Source organism: Bidens hawaiensis, unplaced genomic scaffold (genome assembly GCF_021521415.1).
Source record: "Bidens hawaiensis isolate Kalapana, Puna unplaced genomic scaffold, B.hawaiensis_p1.1 tig00012418_1, whole genome shotgun sequence".
Classification (NCBI taxonomy): domain Eukaryota; kingdom Viridiplantae; phylum Streptophyta; class Magnoliopsida; order Asterales; family Asteraceae; genus Bidens; species Bidens hawaiensis.
Window position 1 is genome coordinate 262,315 of NW_027492014.1, and position 21,464 is coordinate 283,778.

The 21,464-nt window shown below is 36.0% G+C and overlaps 1 pseudogene across 1 annotated transcript; it reads right to left on the minus strand.

Moving 5' to 3' along the window:
- Positions 1-12,200: 12,200 nt before the first annotated feature.
- LOC143540950 (uncharacterized protein At4g15970-like) lies at positions 12,201-17,070 on the minus strand (annotated as a pseudogene). Its single transcript, XR_013136671.1, has 4 exons — positions 16,854-17,070; positions 13,267-13,622; positions 12,698-13,182; positions 12,201-12,280 (listed from the first exon to the last, which is right to left on the minus strand). The product of XR_013136671.1 is annotated as an uncharacterized protein At4g15970-like (transcript).
- Positions 17,071-21,464: the final 4,394 nt, after the last annotated feature.

Genomic DNA, 21,464 nt, shown 5'->3' on the forward strand with positions numbered 1-21,464 from the left:
TTTTTTTTTTAATTAGAACTATAATAACCAATTATAATATGGAAAATCATGTAACACATAATCACATATCGTGCAATAATTAAATCATACAAGTTATTAATGTAGACAGTTCGACATTAATCACCAACGTGTAAAGACGAACTCATGTGTGTGACTTGTTACTGACTCGTGTAAATGTTATGCATAACGTGTAAGATAACAGAGTTTATGTTGATGGAGTTAATGTGAAAGTGCGGGGTGTCATATGGTTTATGGTGTTGTAATTGGAGGAGAGAGAAAATGTAGTTATTTTTTCTATATATTTGAAAGGTTTCTATATCACCCTATAAAATATTTAACATATTTTGAAAATGATTGTGAGTGAAAAGAGAGAGAAAAGGTGATGGGAAATGTATAAAGAAGTATTATTTAATTGAAAGGAAGAGAGAAAATGTAGTGATTTTTAATGTAATTTTTTATTTACAGATAGGAAAATATATGGGAATACTCTTAAGGGATCTACATCGTAGGGAAAAAGACCTATTTAATGTATTATTTACGTTAAATCTATTTTTCAATGTATAATTGTTATAATATTAACTTAAAACCAGTTAGATATAGTTGGTGTGTACTGTGTAGGCTGATGCTATTGGCACTCGTATAATTTATCAACTCGCACAGTGAGGCTATGAGTCAACCTGAATTTAGTCGGTGTAGCGTTACCGAAAATAAGCCAAAAAATAAGTCCGTTAACGCCCAAATACAACAAACCTAACATAACAAAAACCACGCGTTGCGGTGACGAACTGATGTGAATTCAGTCAATATCGGGTTACAGTATCAAAAGTAAAGCAAAATTAAACTTGTCACACGCAAGTACAAAAATTAATATATTTAATAAAACCTTGAGGAACAATGTGTTGCGGCTACGAATTGGCACAAATTCAGCCAGGCAAAAAAAATTGTGCGTTATAACCGTGAACTAACGTGGATTGGGCCAGAATCGATGATGTCGGCAGTAAATCGTTAATGAAAACCGCACATTGCTGTGGTGAACTTACACGAATTTTGTTGGTATCGGGTTATGACACCGAAAGTAAAGCATAAAAAATCCATCCGCGCCAAAATATAACAAACTTGAAACAAAAAAATAGCAGCAGAATATCGTAAAAAGCATCTATAATCTACGGTTTCAGTACAAAATCGTAAAAATTAAAGTGTTTCGGATAAAAAAGGTTTTTAAAAATATAAAACTGAATCGTCAATTTGCTGCCGACATGTAGATTAATAGACACGTTGCGGCACCAAATTTCATTTTATATTTTATATAATAATAATAATAATAATAATAATAATAATAATAATTAGGTACTTTTAATATATATTCATTATGTTTAGTGTGACTCATGTGATCTCTATTTCACATGTGAAATCCTTGTGTTTACATTCCTATAGAAACATGACATGTATGCATTTCACTTTGGATCCTTATCCCAAACATGTTTTTTAGTATTCATATAATATCATAACTTTCACGAGGGGTATGAATAATGTGAGCAATGACATAGAAATCATGATTTTTCCTCTCTCTCTTACAACTCATATTTGCTTGAGATGCAAGTCTTTTGTCATGGAATAAGTGCCAACAAGTTGAAATCATGAGTTCATGTCACATTTATTTGTCTTGCTTGAACTATGCTTGAAATTAATTAAAGACAATTTTGTAAAATATAAGAGAGTTTGTGGATTTAGTTGAGAGAGTTTAGTGATAATTCATTCGAAATATAGGGGAATGATCAAGAGAAAACTCCTAAATAACTATTTTTAATTAAAAATAAAAAAATATTTTCAAATTGTTGTTTCTTCCATCATTCTTATATTTTGTTTCATCCTAAAAAAAATTTTAAAAAATAAAAATCTGTGGTGCACATATGATACTGTGTAATACTGTTGTATTACACATGTGCAATAATGTGTATTTTATAGGTTCAATAGTGTTTAATTGCATATATATAATAGTGTGTATTGTATATGTGTAGTCGTGTTGTATTATATGAAAAAAAATAATAAAAAAAAAGATGATGTAGTGCATATGTGCATTAGGTTGTATTAAACATACGTACTAGTGTGTATTCGATGTGTGCATTAGTCTTATATTGCATATACAATAATGCATATCAAATATATGCAATAGTGTTGTATTTTATACAATACAATACTCTTGCATATATACAATACACACTGTTGCTCATATGCACTACACCGACGGGGTTACCGACAAGGGTTTTTTTTTTAACAATATCAACATATAAGAATAATAGAATAAAAAGAAATTACAGATATTTTTAAAAAAAAGTTAAAAATAATGTTTTAAGAGTTTTTAAATTTTTTTCTTTAAGAGGAGTTTCACTTGATCCCATCTATATATATATATATATATACCAAAATAGAAGACAAACATGCAATAAAAGTAACACCACTAGCCCTTTGTGAAATTGTATGTGAAAACTAAAATAAAATATAGATAATTGAAACATATAAAAATAAAACACATAGATATCTTTTAATAATCAAACATATGTGATCATGCGTATTTGTATAGGATCAGCAAGTTAAATAGAAAATGATTGATGTTAAAGGTCAATCAAAAATATTTATAAAAACCAGTTTTTAGCAACCATGCTAGTAAGGTTAATTAAGCGGCTTCATAGGGAATTAATGAAAAGTGCTAATAAGATTCATTTTTTACTAATAATTGACTAAATGCGAACAAACGATGTCAAACTGTTTAAAAGTGATTTGATTATAAACACATTAATAATAAAGGAGTAATCACTACGGGCATTATATTTAGTAATTAACTAATAACCTAGTCCTGTTCATTGAAACGTACTTAACGAAGACTCTATATGTGAATTTAAACAGTACAATATTTCTTTAATCAAAGGTTTTGACTAGAAAATGTTTCTTCATATGGCGAAACATCCTTTCAGAAAAGAAACATAATATATTGATAACGCTTCTTAAAGCTGAAAAACAGAATATTTTTAGAAAAATAGTTTTAAATTATAAAGCAAACGAATATTTTATTAAAAGGTTTGAACTATAAAACCAAACCAACGACACTCTACAGCTAGATCAACAGAAGATATAGATATTTTTACATACCTATTAATAATAGGTCAATGGAAAAACCAAAACATAACCAAGAAATGAATATGTAAACTTTTATAAAACAGATTTACTCCTATGGGATAAACCGTTATTTGTCTCAGAAAACATTAACAAACGCCCATGCAATCAGGCTTTTTATAAAACGCGAATACGTAAACCTTTATTAAACATATTTACTCCTATGGGACAAACCGGTTACTTGTCTCGGTAGAGTCAGAAAACATTTACAAACGTGAATATGTTAACCCTTTATAATAACCTTTAAACAAATACAACAACTAAGCAGACATGTGAATACGTTTAACTGTTAAACAAATTAATTTGCTCTGAAATGACAGAAATGTTGTTTGTCTAAAGCTAAAAAGACAAACATATTGTTTATCTTAAAAGTCTGAAAATGTTTATAAAACGTTATAACACAAGATAGAATAAAACACTCAAGCTAAATACACATGTGTCTGGATCCATTCATAATTGACAAGTAGCAGGCATGGGTCAGTCTCAAACCATATCTCCAACGGGCACGGCTCCCGGAGATACTGTTGACTTGTGTGTGTATATTAACGATACACCCAAGGGAAGAGCAGATGTCCCACTTAGCTGTACATAAAACTTTAATTGTGTTTTAACGAATAGTTTGAAAATGCTTTAGAGTCAGTCAACGATTATCGATGACGTATTTTCAATAACTGAAAGTAAGATTATATTAGAAAAGAAAGATATGATAGAAGATTGGAGATATAATCATTAGATGTTATCTGATGACTCAAATATTTGAAAGTAGAATAAATGTAAATTATATTTTTACAAACATGTTTTGTAATATCAACGGGTACTTAAATCCCAATCTTATATAAAAAGAATGTTTTATTAAAAGGCTTCCGCTAAAAGAACACAACTATGATATATTTATAAAACTGGTACCAAATATTGGACACGTCTAGTCCTCTAATTAATGTTGGGTGTAACAACCAGACTATCTAACTTCCAAAACACAAGTTAAGTTCACGTGCTCAAAGGATTACATAAAAACTTAATTCCTAAATTCCGAACAACACTGAAATAAAAAGTTTCTCACATGAATCCTACACTCAGAGGTGATTACAAATTTGTTTTAGCCTAGAAACATGATGGAAATGATAAACCTGATGTTGGATTTATTCACCATGGATGATTGCTTGATTAGAATGTGTTGGAGATGGTGGAAAAGCTCTGGAATTGCCATCAATAAAGTTCTTGTTGATTTAGGGTTTTAACCTTTTATATTCTCTAAGAAAAATCGAGCGTCCTATTAAATTAAAAGACTCGGCGTAAGCTATGTTGAGAGGGTGTAGCTTTAAGCCCTCTCTTCCAAAACCCATTTACGCTTATGTTGGAAAAAAAACAGCACGTAAGGCTATGCCATAAGGGCGTAGCATTACGCTTCGCCTCAATTATCTTAAAAGTATACCCACGTACACTACGTCGTAGGGTCGTAGGCTACGCCCTAACCCAATTCTTGTTATTTTTCATTTTTACTGTTGATTAACTTTCCAGTACTCCATGTGCTTCCAGCTTCTCAAGTTCTCACTTAACCTTCATGCTTCTAGCTCGTTTAAGCTCCTTTCAACTACAAGCGTAAAAGAACACAAAGTACTCGTGTTCGATATATATAAATAAATAAACCACACCATATCAAACATTAAAACCACATCCTTTTACCCACTCATCCCCCGCCGCGGAATAGTGCACCTACACGGCTTCATCGACGTTGTTTTTCAACTGGAAGGCCAAGAGCTAACTACCGAGACTTTGGACTATCCGGACACATACTTCGTGAAATGGTTCATGCATGTTTGTTGCCAGGGGCGACAAGATCGAGTTGGTAAGGATTAAAATCTATCTTTATTTCATTTCTATGATCGATGATCATAGACGGCCTCTTTACCATTCTGTACAAATAGACAGAAACATTCTAGAAAATATTCAAATATAATAGAAGGCGCAATTAAAGTATGTAAAATATGGATTTTAGGGATAGAATTTGTGGCATCAATGTAGAGGGTGTCTAATTTTTCTAATTTCTTCCTAAGCCGAGTGTGAGCATGATTATCTTTGAATTTACCAGAAGTGGAAGATGAATTAATAATAGGTACTAGGTTATCAAGCCCAGCATCGATATCAAATTTGGTTTATCTTAGTTATTTCAATTCATTAGCCAATAATATTAAAAATATTAATTCCATTAGTTGTTCTAATTGTTGGTATCCAATTTGTTTGTTAGTAATAATATTATTTCTAAGACAATCGTGTTCGTGCTTGTTTTGTATATTGGATTGGGTCGATGGTTGCTAGAGACGGTGATATGCTTGGAGGCTGGTGGGCTGGACTCAGACTATTTTTGTGGGCTTGGTTTTGTGATCTTGTGAAATAAAAGAAAAGGAGATGAGAGGTGCAGGTTACACATGCAATAATCGTCTCATACCTTATCATCTCTCATATTGGTTCTTGTTTCATTGAGTCACTGTTAGGGCCGGCTCAACGAATGCGGAGGCATAAATTGAAACAAGATTTTGTGGATATTTCATCACAATTGTTAAAATAAATTGCTCATTACAAGTATCGAACTCATAACCATAACCAATAATTTAGTAAAAACCAAGCCAACTACCACACTAGTACATTACTTTAAGTTTATTTTACTCATTATAATATTATAATATATCTGTATATAAAGTTTTTTAGACTTTGAGGCCTTAATTAAGTGTGGGCCTAAAGTCCTAACTTGATTTCGCTGTCCCACGAGCAACCCCTGGTCACCATTGATCTTCGTTTTCATCTGGCTTGGTTCCTATCTAGTTTCGTGACTCTCAGTATTTGTAAAAAGTCATTGTGTTGATCAAAGTTTGATGATCTGTGTTGTTCTACATAGGGCGGACCCACATAGACGAGATCGGGATCCCGGGACATCAATATTTTTTAAAAATTTTTTAGAGACGGTATATTAAATTTTTAAAGGACCCCATATAGTTTGTAGTTGGACCTCATATTACAAGTTTGTATGTGGTGGAGTGGTAACTTCCCTGTTTTCTAAGTAGATGGTCATGTGTTCCAAGTCTTGTAGACCATGTTTTTTTCTTTTTAAATTCCTATATTTATATGGAATAGCACTTGGAACAACCGTGTTTGTATTGTTTGTTAAATTCCTACTAGATATAAGTTTATTAGGGCTTTAAACTCAATGAAACAACAAAAATTTACGGCTCACCATCCTCCTCTACGTCACCGGACTATGCCTTCTCTAACCTCCGGCCCTCTTATCCTAGTGTCCGACTTTGTCTCATACAAGCCACAAAAGGTAATTTTATGACTAATTGATTGATTTTGTAATGGTAATTTATGTTGTATTATCAAACTATGACTTAGTTTTGTTAAAAACTTGAATGTTAGAGCTAATTGATTGATTTTGTAACGGTAATGATCAAATTTCTGTTTATTATGATATTGCTTTTTTATTATATTCCTTGTCTCGACCCGACCCGAAAAATCCAAACACCAAAATTTGGGACCCCGTTGGATAAAATTCCTGGGTCCGTTACTGGGTCTACACTGTATTTGTTTGTCCTTGTACAAATCTTGAGTAAGCGTTAGTGATTTGAGGATTAATGATATGACTTTCAGTATTCGTGACACTTACTTTGCTACATTTAAATCTAAATGGTAATGTAATAGCTTAGGTTATCAAATTATAGTGTTGTGTGGGCTCTTATGTGGGCCGATATCCTTCACATGGTCATTTATTTTGAATTTGAGTGAGGGCCCAAATATATCATTTATGAATTTTGTTTTTTAGTGTATATGTGATTTAATCCCGACCGACCCTAAAAAGAAGTTAAGAGTTAATAATTTAATCTCGAGTTACTCTAAAAAAAAGATACCAACCCATGTATATCGACAACGACTCTCATGAAAAATCTATTTAAAATTTTTAAATAATTAAATTATATAAACCTTTCAATTTCATTTTACTCATCAATTCTACTATCTTTATATTCTCTCAAATAACTAATGACAATCGAATACTCAATACATCTAGAAATCAAAGAATGATACGCGCAAATGAGTTTTCTAAAGGGGCGTGAAGTTAGAAGGCAACACGGACACATAACATGTAAAGGGATGGCAAGCGTTGAGTTAAGAGTTGTAGCAACGCTATAAGGCACTTTTTAGGTAAAGGTGACGATACCCCAGTAAATAATATTAATAGAAACAATAATCGAATACATGATTGTTGATAATTAGCCTACATAAATCCTGCGGACAAACCATACAAACCAGGCCCAATAAGACTTATCTTGAACCCATACAAGGTGTAATGGTGATGCCTACTAAATTGCATTTTAACCACATACATGATACCAGAGGTGCACAAAAGAACCTGAAACCGGACCCCAAAGAAAATCTCGGAACAGGGTTTCTATGAACCGAACCTGTACCCGATCAATAGGGTACGGATGGGGTATGCGTTTCAGTGCAAAAACCCGTGCCCGAAACCAGGTTTTTCAAATACATGATCTACACCCAAAAAAGTGAAGCCCCTAAGAAACCCAATTTATACCTGGAAATACCCCCCCCCCCCCCCCAACACCAAAAAAAAACCTGAAAATAAGGTTTTTTCAATACCAGGAAATAGTTTTTAGAATACGCGCTTCTATACCCGACCCAAACCCGGTGCATACTGTATAGCTTTTAAAGACAATGTCTAGACATGAACCCCACCCGGGTATGACCAACACACTATTTTCTAATACTTGATCATACACGAACCCGGTTCCATACCTAGAACCGGGTATTAAAAAAACCCGATTGTGCGCCTCTACATAATACAACCCATATAAAAATTCAACACAAACATATTTCCCAGATTGGGCCCAAACTTAGCCCAGTCTAGAATACAATCCCACATATAATTTATACAATTAGGTGCATCCATTTCTCATCCAAATTACGCCATAATTTCATATTATACACCTATTGATCCCAAATCCACCAGTTTTAAGACAGCCAATTCCAAGTATCAACAGATCCATCATTCTTTGACTTCATATAGATCACACAATTTGTAAACAATTGACTTTCGTTGACCTTCTTGGCTTTTCCCACCACCATCAAAATATTTACTTCAGGCCTATTCTTAGATATATCAACATCCCAATAATAGCTTTTCATTGACACAACGCAACCCAATTAATTTTCACATGTTGTCAATTTAGTAAAATAACATTGCAAGCTCCCATTTTATTCTGTTTTACACTTTATACATAAAGCGCGACAAAGTCAAATTAATAAATTTGTACCTGAAGAACCAATAACTACAATGAGTCAATGACTAATGTACTTTTTCACACCACAAAGGCACAAACCTTTGAAGTGCTGTGAGTAGAGGTGCACAAATCGGTTTTTTTGAAAAAACCGGTTCGGTTATTAACCGGACCGGTTTTTTTTATCCAGAAAAAAACCGGTTCGGTTAATAACCGGACCGGTTATTAACCGGTTTTTATTGCTGAAAACTCAAACCGGCCAAACCGGTTTGGACCGGTTTAAAAACCGGTTAGAACCGGTTATTAAACCGGTTTTTTATAACCGGTTTTTAATAACCGGTCTAACCGGTTAACCGGTTTTTTTTTTTTTTTTTTTTTTTTTTTTTTTTTTTTAGGGTTTAGGGTTTAGGGTTTCGTTGTTAGCATTCTTTGCTTGGAAGATTAAAAACACATAACTTTCATTTATAGCTTTTACATTAAAAATACAAACATTAAATCGTTATCGCATATTCGTAACTCAAAAATACAAACATTAAAGAATGCTTAGACACGATTACATTAACAAGTTGATGTTTGTTACTCATTTTCTTCGCTACCCGATCCCGAGCTATTCCTTAGGTAATCGTCGTACGCGGCTTCTTCATCGGTCATTGGTTGAATGTGTCCTTGATTGACCTCGTCTTCATACAAGGCCGCCTCATAGTCCATTTCCCCCTCGAGTGAGCGTTGATGTTGTGCCCTGTCTAAAGAGTCCAAGTAATCCTTGTAGCAAATCGACATCTCTACAGCTGCTGGAGTGAGTCGAGTCCTCCTAATCGATATAACCCTGCCAGAAACAGAAAAAGCAGACTCCGAAGCTACCGTGGAAGCTTGGACCGTTAGTAAATCTTTGGCCATGGCGGCGAGGATCGGAAACTCATCCTCCTTACCTCTCCACCAAGCCAGCAAATCAAGACTTCTAAATTCATCCGGAGTCATGTGTTTCACAAAGTTGGTACCACCATACCTTCCAAGTTCACTGCTTGGGGTGTTTACCCTTTGACGTTTACCGGCGTCTTCCCAAATCATGTAGTACATCCCCATTTCAAGGTCGGTTTGGGATTGGGATTGGGCAACAGCTCTTAACGAGTCATGAATTTGGGAAGACGACCCGTGTTTTGTAAGGTAAACATCATACATGTTTGCCAATGTGGTGTTGAAATCATTCTTTAAAGTTTGGCTATAATAGGGGTTTTGATCGTCGTTTAACCCTAGCTCATCACAAATTTTTTCTATTAAAGCTTCAACACCACCAACATTGATGCAAGGGTTTAACGCAGCCGCACAGGTCAAAACAGCGGGTAGTTGTTGAAAATATTTTATAAATTTTTCTTTCATTTTTGCACCCATATCAAAATAAGGTGCACCCCTACAATGAATTTCAGTCAACTTTGTGCACATGACAGCAATTTTTGGTAAAGCAATGGGGCTTGTTGGATAGTAAACCCCGGATAAACTAGTTGTGCAAGATTTAAAAATTTGAAGAACCTCCGTAACGATCTCAATCAATAACCAGTTTCTAGGATCGTACGGTGCACATTTACCCCTACTTGACATTATTTGATGAAACGCAACTAGTGATTCTTTTTGTTGGATGGCTTTCTCAAACATATCACAAGTCGAGTTCCATCTTGTTGGACAATCCCAATTGGGCCCCAACCATTGACAATTAGCTTCATCACAAAATTTTTTGTATCTTGAAAATGTTTTATTGTTGCTAAAAACATCTCGTAACATTCTTTTAAAATTGTTTCTTTGCGTTTCGATCACGTTTAACCCATCTTGCACGGCCAAGTTGATAATATGTGCAATGCATCGGCTATGAAAAAACGCTCCATCACAAATAGGTTTATACTTTAATTTTAAATGGCCAACCGCGGCCGTATTGTTGGACGCGTTATCAAACGATATTGAAAAGATTTTATCTTCAATCTTGTATTGTCGAATGACTTTATCCAAGAGTTTAAAAATATTTCTACCCGTGTGCGGGTAATCAAACAATTGAAACGCAACGGTTCGTTTCATCATTTGCCACGACCGGGGGTCAACCCAATGAGCCGTCACACAAATGTATGAGTCGGGCGAACCATTAGGTACCGACCACACATCCGTTGTTAAGTTCACACCAGTTTGTAAGTTTGAAAAGTATGAAATTAGTTCGGATTTAGCGTTTTTCCATGCTTTAAGCATATCTCTTCTAAGGGTCGAACGACTTACGTGTTGGTAGCGTGGTTGAACATACTTTTGCATCATCTCCGTGAATTGAGGGTTGTCGAAGTGGTTGAAAGGAAGTGATTGTTGAATCACAAAGTTGCCAAACTGTTGACGTACCGCTTCAAGGTCGTACGTAAACACCGTTCCTTGATTCGTCATCTCCGGCTGCGAACTACTTCCGGATTCGTCCTTCAAGACCTTGCAAGAGGGCCTTTCTACATGAGCTCTTAAACTGGAGTTTGCTTCTTTGTTATAAAACTTCAAACAATGTTTGCATCTAGCTTTTTGGGTTCCGTTAGACATTTCGCATAGGTCGAAATGTTGCCAAATATCTTGGTTTCGTTTCGTGGGGATGACCCGAACGACGGTTTCTCCCGTGTTCGAGGCACCCATGTTGACCGATGAAGCAGCACTTTGGGAGGCCATGATAATCGACTACGAATTAAGAGTGGTATACACGAGTATGAAATAAACGACTACGAAAGAAGAGCGTTTGGAGTTATAATCGCGTATGAAATAAACGTTTAGAGCTTTTGGAGTTGTATAATCAAGTGTGATCTAACCAATACCCAACCTAAACTATATATAGATGTTTGTGGGGGTAAAAAAACCAAAAAAACGGCTAAAAAAACGGGCAAAAAAAAAAAAAACGGCTATAAAGCCGTTTGGTAACGTTCGAAAACCGGTTTAACCGGTTAACCGGTTATTAAAAAACCGGTTAACCGGTTTTTTTATAACGGCTATAAACCGGTTATTTTAAAAACCGGTTAACCGGTTTTTTATTAACCGGTTATTACAAAAAACCGGTTTTTTTTATAACCGGTTATAAAACCGGTTTTGGCTCCAAAAAGTATAACCGATACGTAAACCGGTTACGTAAACCGGTCAAACCGGTTTTTAAAAAAACCGGTTTTTAAAAAACCGGTTTTCCGGTTAACCGCCCAAACCGGTTCCGTAACCGGTTTTTTTGAACACCTCTAGCTGTGAGCAATGCTTTACAGTAGTGTGCAAAGGAAAGACTTTGTCATACCGATTGTGTAAAGAATGCTTTGACGAAAGATACGTTAATTATGTAAAGCGTGTTTGTCAGTGTCACAATGATCCTGATGATGAGCCAGGCAGTAATTAAGATTATCCTTACACGGCTTTCTTTGATTTGGGATCACTCATACCCGAAAGCCAAAGTTGAATTAAACCCAAGCGCCCCGAAACTGAAAACTGAATTCTGATTCATCCAGTTTTTGTTAAGTTTGATAACCGCAAAAGTGTAGGAAAGATCACCAAAAGGGAAATATATACAACACAAAACTATGGGATTTCGAGGCTAGAGGCTTAACATATCTCCTATTAATATACCAACTGTCATATGTTGGTTAGTTTTACATAACTCATCTATCTCATTGCACTATAATGCAATGGAACTAGCATTTCATCTTATCATTTCTTTTCTTTACAAAAAAATTACTACACGAGCGCTAGTTGTAGACCTAACACGTAATACAATACGTTAACTGATTGTTTCATCCCTCAATTCATCTTCGTCGGGCAAACCAAGGTGCCGAAGCAAAGCATGACTGTAAGATCAAAGTTAAATAGAAACCACGATAAGAGTCGCTTTACTTTTTTTGGTCAAAATTCACGTGACATGACTATCATACTCATTCTTCAAGGGTATAATAGTCATTTGACATGGAATGACAACGAGCAAAAATCCTTTTTATTTTAGCTTATTGGTGTTTGGGATTGTGTTTGAAAACAACTAATTGGCTTATTGGTGTTTTCAAAAAGCCAATAAGCTAAAAAGTGTTTGGTAATCACAAAAATCCTTTTTATTTTAGCTTTCTGAAAGGGTTAAAAAGCAGTTTTTCAAAGACCCCAAATCCAGGCTTTTCAAAATGGCTTTTTGAAAAAGCAAATAAGCTAATAAGCAGTTTTCAAACTCAATTCCAAACATACTCTAAATAGAGAAGGGGGGGGGGGGGGAGGGGTACCTGCAGTTTTTAGGAGGACTCCAAGTTGGACTTAAAGAAGACTTCATATCAGACGGAAGAGCCATGAAATTTTTCCAATCTTGAAGCATGATTTTAAGATCATGAACTTTGTTTTCAAGACCAACACAGCAATTTGCGTGCATCGTGCACACTCTTTCCATATCTTTACTAGGTTCGCAAAATCCACCGAAATATGTCGTATCCAGAAACCTTAAGCTCAAGTTAAGATCTGTAACTATAGCATCTTTTTTTATGTTATTAAGGACATCCTGATCATGCATATCTGGATACACCATTCTTGAAGAATACCAGTATTTGTAAAACTCTATTGACCGGATGTTTGACCGCACAAAACTAAACCCTTCGTTGGGTATATTGGTGAAAACATCAGTTGAGTTTCCAGAGTAATGGTCACACGCAATCTGAAAATCGGCATCTGGATAGAAATGCGGGAATGGATCCCTGAACCACATGATATCAGCATCCTGTAAACATTTGGCCAATGAGTATATTAGTGTGTGTTTGAGTGTGTGTGTGTGTGTGTGTGAGAGAGAGGGGGGGTGGGTAACTGTAAAAAGAAAGTTGTAACCCATTTCAAGCACAGAACGCAAGAAATCGATCCGTCGCCACATCATCTTCAAGTAATCAGGGGTCATAAAGTAGGCCTCTTGAGAGAAATCAACCCCCTCAGTAGTTAACGCAAAGCAATGTCTATGTACTCGTTTACAGGTTGCAAAAGCCTTCTGATCTAAATTAATAATCACCAAATGATTCAAAAGTCTACTGGTGTGGTGCTTGTTAGAAAGAGATCCAAAATTGAATTGTTTGGGTCTGCCCAAGCCTTATTCAAAGTTGTTACGATAACCGTGTTGTCGTGCATAGCGGCCGCCTTTAGAACTGCTTCCAGACTAGTATCATCACTGTCCTACAATTGGTACAAAAGCTGTCATGAGAGTATGTTATATAATCAAGTAAAAGATGCTAGAAGCCACAGTAGTTTATAATCAACTGAAGCGTGTTAGAACAAGCATTCAGCAAATTGCATAGAAATCTCTTCATACAAGTTCATATTCCCCAAAATCTCAATCAAACTTAGTTTTTAGGAACATTATCGATGTTTTACGTGTTCGGTGCGTCTAATCTGCAAAAACCATAAACTTGATGGGAGAATGATTATTGAACATAGTATAATAATGAATAAAATCTAAAGTATGCAATTTGTTGCAGCAGGAAAGTCATGATAAACATCTAAAATAGGCCTGCACTGTCACTACTAACCAGATTTTCACAATGATAAAATTAGCTCCTAATGAGCAATTCTCAAAACAGCTAAATTAGGTATGCTCATACACATTCATATTGCCACATTAATGCTGACGCGCAATAACAACATAACAGTTTATGGTTTATAATCAAGTAAAGCATGCTAGAATTAGCATTTGAATTCCAATTTGTTTTCAAGAAATTGCATAAAGATCTCTTCATAGTTCATACACATTCATATTGCCTTAAAATCTCAATTAAACTTACTTGTTTGCAAACATTATTGAATGTAGTTTTACATCTTTGGTGTATCTAATCTGCAAACACCATAAACTTAATAGAATAACAATTATTAAACCTATAATGAAGAAAATCTAAAGCATGCAATTTGCTACAGCAGAAAACTCATAATGAACCCTAACTTAATATCAAATCAGCTCCTAATGAACAATTTTCAATACTGAAATCAGAACAAGTACTTACTGATAATCTAAAGCATTCAAAATCGAAATCAGAACATGATTCATGAACAATAATATCTAAAGTAGGCAAACTATTACAGCAGGAAGGTCATGATAAACACCTAAATTAGCTCTGCATTATCACTACTAATCAAATTAGCTCCTAATGAACAATTTTCAAAATTGAAATCAGAACATGTAACTACTGAATCTAATCTACTCAAAATCGAAATCACAACATGAACAAGGATATCTAAAGTATGCAATCTGTTAAAGCAGGAAACTCATAATGAACCCTAACTTACCTCGGCATTGTCACTAATCATCAAATCAGCTCCTAATTAACAATTTTCAAAATCAAAATCAGAACATGAACAATAAAATATAAAGTATGCAATCTGTTACAGCAGGAAAATTATGATGAACACCTAAATTAGCTCTGCATTGTCACTAATGATCAAATTAGCTCCTAACAAGCAATTCTCAAAATCAAAATCTGAACATGTAATTACTGATAATCTAAAGTATCAAAATCGGTCGAAATCAGAACATGAACAATAAAATCTAAAGTATGTAATCTGTTACAGCAGGAAACTCATAACGAACCCTAACTTAGCTCTGCATTGTCACTAATCATCAAATCAGTTACTAATTAACAACTTTCAAAATCGAAATCAGAACAGGGTTGACATAAAATCTGAAGTATGCAATCTGTTACAGCAGGAAAGTCATGATCAGGGCTGGCATAACAGACCAGGCACGACACAACAACTGATTGTGACATTTTTTTCCCAAACACGAACATTTTAGGAAAAGGTTACACATCAAGACCTGTTTAGGGACACGATAACACAACATATGTAGCGAAACAAAAGTTACCAAACAAAACTCCATAAGAGTCTAAAATAAAATCATAACAACTCCTAAGTAGCACAAATATTTTATTCTTTAAAATATATAAACACGTCATTAACATGCTGTCTTTTCAAGTCGTGTTAACATGTCAGTGTCAGAAATTGCCAGCACTCGTTAGTACACACCTATGCAGTCGATATCACCGATATATCGATGATATATCAGTTATAGGCCCCTTGGTAAAATATTGGTCAGCATATCGCAGAATATCGGTACCGATTATATCAGCAATATTGACCAATATTGGACCGATATTTAACTGATATATCACCGATATTCCCGTTTTAAGTCTTAATTATCAATTTTTAATGTTCAATGTTAGTGTTTTAAGTCTTAATCAGTTCCTACTTGCTACGATTGTTAGTGTTTTACAAGTTGCAAAAGGTTAATTTGTAAATGAATTATTAGTACACTGAATTATTAGTGTTAAATTGCTATATATATGAATTTTACATGATACTAAAATTACCGATATCTTACCACGATAACCGGTCCTCAAATATCGGTCCTCGACCGATATCCAATATTTTCCAGCATAAACTGCTTAGAGTACACCTAAATTAGCTCTACATTGTCTCTAATAATCAACAACTTAATTTGTAACAAGACTAACCGGAAACGAATTCAATGATAAGGCAAAAGAGAAGACGTCAACAGACGAAACTAAGTACTCAGGCAGTCGGATCTGGCATAAATCAAACGCTCTATAGAGAACAATATATAAAAACCAAAGACGAAATCTACCAAAAGTTCATAAGCGTCTAACTTAATACATAATCCTTTTCATATTTGAAACTAAAATCCGTAAGAGTCTAAAATAAAATCATAACATCTCCTAAATCGCGCGAATATTTTATTCTTCTAAAAAATAAAAACAGGTCATTAACAGGTTAACAGCCATCTTTTCAAGTCGTATTAATATGTCCATGCCAGAAACTGTCAGGCACTAGTTAATACTACACCTAAATTAGCTCTACATTATCACTAATAAATATAATCAAAACTAGCTCCTAACAAACAGTTACATCAACATCTCAATTTAACAAAACAATAACTAACTAACTAACTAACCGCCAACGAATTGAACAATAAGGCAGAAGAGAACACATCACTCGATGTTACTAAATGGCAACGAATTGAACCTAAAATGAATAAAACCTAAAGTACGCAATCTGTTACATCAGTAAACTCATAATAAAACCTAACTTACCTCTACATTATCACTAATCATTAAATCAGCTAATAAACAACTCTCAAATTCAAAATCAGAACAAGTAATCACTAATAGCCAACCGTTACAGCAACATCTCAATCTAACATAAGCAATAACTAAACAACTAAACTAACTAACCGACAGCGAATTGAACCTATAATGAATAAAACCTAAAGTATGCAGTATGTCACATCAGTAAAGTCATAATAAACACCTAAAGTATGTAATATATTAACAAACAGTTACATCAACATCTCAATTTAACAAAACGAAAACTAACTAACTAACTAACTAAATAACTAACCGGCAACGAATCGAACGATAAGGCAGACGAGAACACCTCACTGGACGTTACTAAGTACTCAGGCAGTCGGATCTGGCACGAATCAAACGCTCTGTACAAAATAATATACGAAAAGCCGAACACGAAGAACAACAACGCGGCGGTGCGAGCGCGGTGGAGGACGGCGAGTGGTTTGAATTCAAACAAGTACCGACGCAGCATTTCCGGCGATAATAGACTCCGATTGTGACGAGACTAGCCGGCGGTGATGTTTTCAGGCGGTGCGTTAGGGTTTTGATCCGGTGGTAGTTGCAATCGCATCCAATTTGGGGAGGGAAATTGAAATTGATGACGGTTAGTATAACAATATAATAGTGTACAAGTTGCTATGCGTAGAGTATAATATAATAATATGTTGATGTGACGTGGGGGATAGGTGATTCTGTCGGTTGGGTTACTTGGACCGGATTTTGAAATAAAAAATAGTGTGGAATACGTTTTTGTTGAAGTGGTTTGTTTAAGTTTTATAGTTTTAGTCTAACAGTTTTAAATTTGTGATTTTTGTTCTTGTGGTTTCATTTCACTTACAATTAAAGCAAATTTACTAATCCCGTTAAGTATGATCGTTAAACTCATCAGCGTGTCCTCACGTGAGGGGCAGTTTTGTCCTTTTTTTCATTTTGGAACTGATTTTGACTGTGTTAGCCTCTGCTTGTGACATGCATTCTTTTTGAAAATTGTCTATGGGTGCAAACGTGCTCAGCTGCTCGCGAGTTACTTGATATTTGTTCGTCGAAATGGTGTGAGCCTTGTCGAGCTTGCCTGAACCCGAACCTCAAATAAAGCTTGTTTTGTTATGATTCAGAGCTCGAGCCTGGTATGGGAAGATCGTTTGGACCTTTATTTATGTTAAGTAGTTAACAGTGTGCAGTAGAGCTCGAGCCGAGCTTTGCGTCGTTTAAGGTAGTGCACATGAGAACAAGTGGGGTTTAGGCTCATTTTCTCAAAGTATATAAAAAGAATTAAAAATGTATATGACCTAATAAATAATAAATGAGACGAACTCAAGTTTAGCTTAGCTCATTCACACGGCTAACAGTGCTGGCTTTGGGGGGGGGGGGAGACAGCTCCGATCACCCTAGTAGGCCCGAAATTTTTCAAAAAGTTTAAATATATATGTATTTTTTTGGGAAAAAAATATATGTAATCTTAATATTAAAACTCAATTACCTCATTCATTTATGAGCATTCTTGTGACATCTGCCCCGATCCGACCCGACCCAGGTACCCGTTTCTCCGATCCGATCTCTTTCTTTTATGATTTAATATTTATACTTATATTTTACTTTTAATAATAATATATATTTTCCTTCCCGCCTCTTTCTCTCTCTTTCTTTCCGCCGTCCCGTCCCTCTTCTTCTCTCTTTCCGCCTTGTTTCCCTCTTTTTCTTCTAACTCTTTGCTTGTCCTTTGTTCCTTCCCGCCTAAGGTTGTCTGCGCAGCTCCACGCGCCAGACCCCTTACAAGGAATCCTGCGTGAAGACCATCTGTTACAGCGATACGCGAGACGAACTCTTCTCGCAGCGCGCTAAGAATTGTAATTCTTCTCGCAGCGCGCTAAGAACGGTAGTTCTTCCCGCGACGCGCTAAGGATTTGTAGTTCTTCTCGCAGCGCGCTAAGAATCGTAGTTCATCCCTCGACGCGCGAAGAATTATAGTTCTTCCCGCGGCGCGCTAGAAATTTTAGTTCCTCCCGCGGCGCGCTAAGAAATGTGATTCTTCCCGCGGCGCGCTTAGAAATGTAGTTCTTTCCGCGACGCGTTAAGGTTGGTTCTGTCTGCCTTCGCGCTCGCGCTCTCTTGACCTTCTGTGTCTGCCTTCGCGCTCGAGCCTTCTCGCGCTAAACCCTTTGAGTTTTCTTCTGTTTAATCTAGCCGTTTGCTTTTGTGTTGTCTTATCTTTTGTGCTGTTGACCTAATCTGCTTTATGTCTGAAAAGTTACTTTCGGCGCAGCATGCGCACCAACCCCATTGGTTGGCAGAAAAAGTGACTGACATTATCTTTTGAGATCTGCTTTTTCCATGCTTGACCAGTACCTTTTTCTGAACTGCCCATGCCTTTTTACTGTTCCCTGTCAGTTTTTTCTCTTTTTCCCTGCTGCCATATCTTTTGATATCTTTTGCTTTTGGAATCTTTTGCTTTTTGAGATCTTTTCCCCTTTTTCTAGGGATTGTGTTCCCTAGGGTTTCTCTATAAATAATAGTATTATTTTTCCTAACACTACACACACAAAACACTTAATCTCTCCTATTCTCTCTTGCTCCTTGCTCTCTCTGCCGTCCTCCTCTCTGCCTCCGTCTTCCTCTCTGTTCTGCCCTGCTTTTTCGGTAATATATATAATAATTTACTTATGCAAACTTATAATCAAGACTTAAAACAAATCATTAAAACAATAATCTTATTTATAGGTTAACTTGTGCTTGTTTAAAGTTGGTTCTTGCTTTATCTTACACCGCATCGTTTATCAAGTGAGTAATCTCGTACCTAATCCCTTTTTGCTTTTAATGTTTTGGGATGTTCATGTGTTCATACAAACTTAGAGTCTTAAACTTGTTTATGAACTTTAGTCGCGCAGTATCCCATGTGTTGAGGACGTTTACTTGGCTGTTTATTTGTATGTGTGTATCATTAACCGCTTTGTTCGGCCTATTCCGCAGTTTTCATGGATCCATTAGATGAACACGGGAGACCTATCGTTTACGGTTTTCTTTGTTTACACTTGCACAGATGTTTTCTCGTTTTTGTGCTCAATTGGGAGCACGGATTGAACTATGAACTATGAGCTATGATCTATTTAGGCTTGATCACAATCTGATTGCACCCTTGTTAAACACCAGACATACACGTGTTGCGCGCAGATTTATTGTTATCTATTATTATCTATTAAACTTGATTTCTCACCAACACGCAAGTGTTTGACGGTTATTTTAACACATGTTCAGGTTTGCAGTAGCTGTTTTGGAGCTTGTGGACACGTAGGAAGTTTTCTTTATTTTGGACCTAGATTAAAATGTATCAAGACAGGTTTTTGCTGTTCGAATATTATGATTCATAATATATTGATTTATGATGTTTTATGTTATCTTGTTTACTTTGCGCGTGCGCGAATGAATGTATTTATTAAATATTGACACCCAATAGTGTCACGAGTAATGAAACAATATGTGGCGCCCCGATGTATAATCCGCCTTTGGTCGGGGTGTTACAGATTGGTATCAGAGCTCGTTGACTTTAGGATAGGTGGTTAGACGTAACGGCCTAGAATACCTAAGAGTCCCTTCTCGCGCATGAGAGAAATCTCATGTTTGCGCGCTTATTGTTAATTACTCGTTATTTATGAATATGCTCGCGCTTGCGCAGTATATGATTTTATGTTTTATTTCGCGATATTTCGATTTTTGTTGAATTTCGATTTTTATTGATTTTTCTTACATATTCGTTTGTTGGGTTTGAAAATCCGAAAAGTCATTGTGATACATGAATAGTTGATTTTCAATTTCCATTTACGATTATGTTCTGAGGTTGGAGACTTGAAAAGTCATGGTGATACATGAATTGTCAACCTCCAATACTCATTTTCTTGTATATTTTATATTGAAGATTGAAAAGTCATGGTGATACATGAATCGTCAATCTCCAATACTCGTTTGCCCGTATATTTTAAATTGGGAATTCGGAAAGTCATGGTGATACATGAATTTTCGATTCTTGATTCGAATTTGTTACCTTTATTAAGTCTGCATTTAGGGTCATTTATTTTACTTTAACTTTGGACAGTAACTGACTCCGCGAAACCAAGCTTTATAAGGTTATACTTTGCGATAAAACCAAGATATTAACTAAAATTAAAATTTTTATAGAATGCCTCCGCTATCTCGTCGCCATCTCAAGAAGAAAGAAGCCGCGCGCAGACGTTCGCTGCAACGTTCCCAGGAAATGGCCGCCGCAATAGCCCGAGCCTTAAACCAAAACAATGCTAACACCTCTGGTTACAACATTAAGTCCTTTAACGCGGGTAACCCTCCAAAGTTCACAGGTCTTGAAGGAGCCACCGTGATGCTCCAGTGGCTTGAGAAAATAGAAAACACTTTCCTCCACACCCAATGCCCCTCAGACAGACGAACCCTATATGCTTCCAGTGTCCTGGAATCTAGAGCGCTTACATGGTGGAATGGAGTAGCTCATGCGCGTGGCGCAGAAGCTGCTTCTAGCATGCCCTGGGAGGAATTCAAAGAAATTCTGACGCGAGAATTCTGCCCTTCCAACGAAGTTAAGCGCCTGGAGGAAGAATTTTGGAATCTTAAGCAATACAGTGGCGAAGCGCGCGAGTACGCGACGCGTTTCCATGAACTAAGTTTGCTGGTCCCTCACCTTGTTACCCCTTCCCGCCGAGCCATAGAGAAATTCCTTGGGGGTCTCCCCATGGAAATTCAAGATTCTGTATGGGCCAGAAACCCAGTAACCCTCTCTGACGCCATCGAGTTGGCCGCTGTGCTCAGCGACAACCATGTCAGAGCAGGAACCCTGTTCCTGCGGGGAACAGAAAAGACCAAACTCACCAAGACTGCCCCT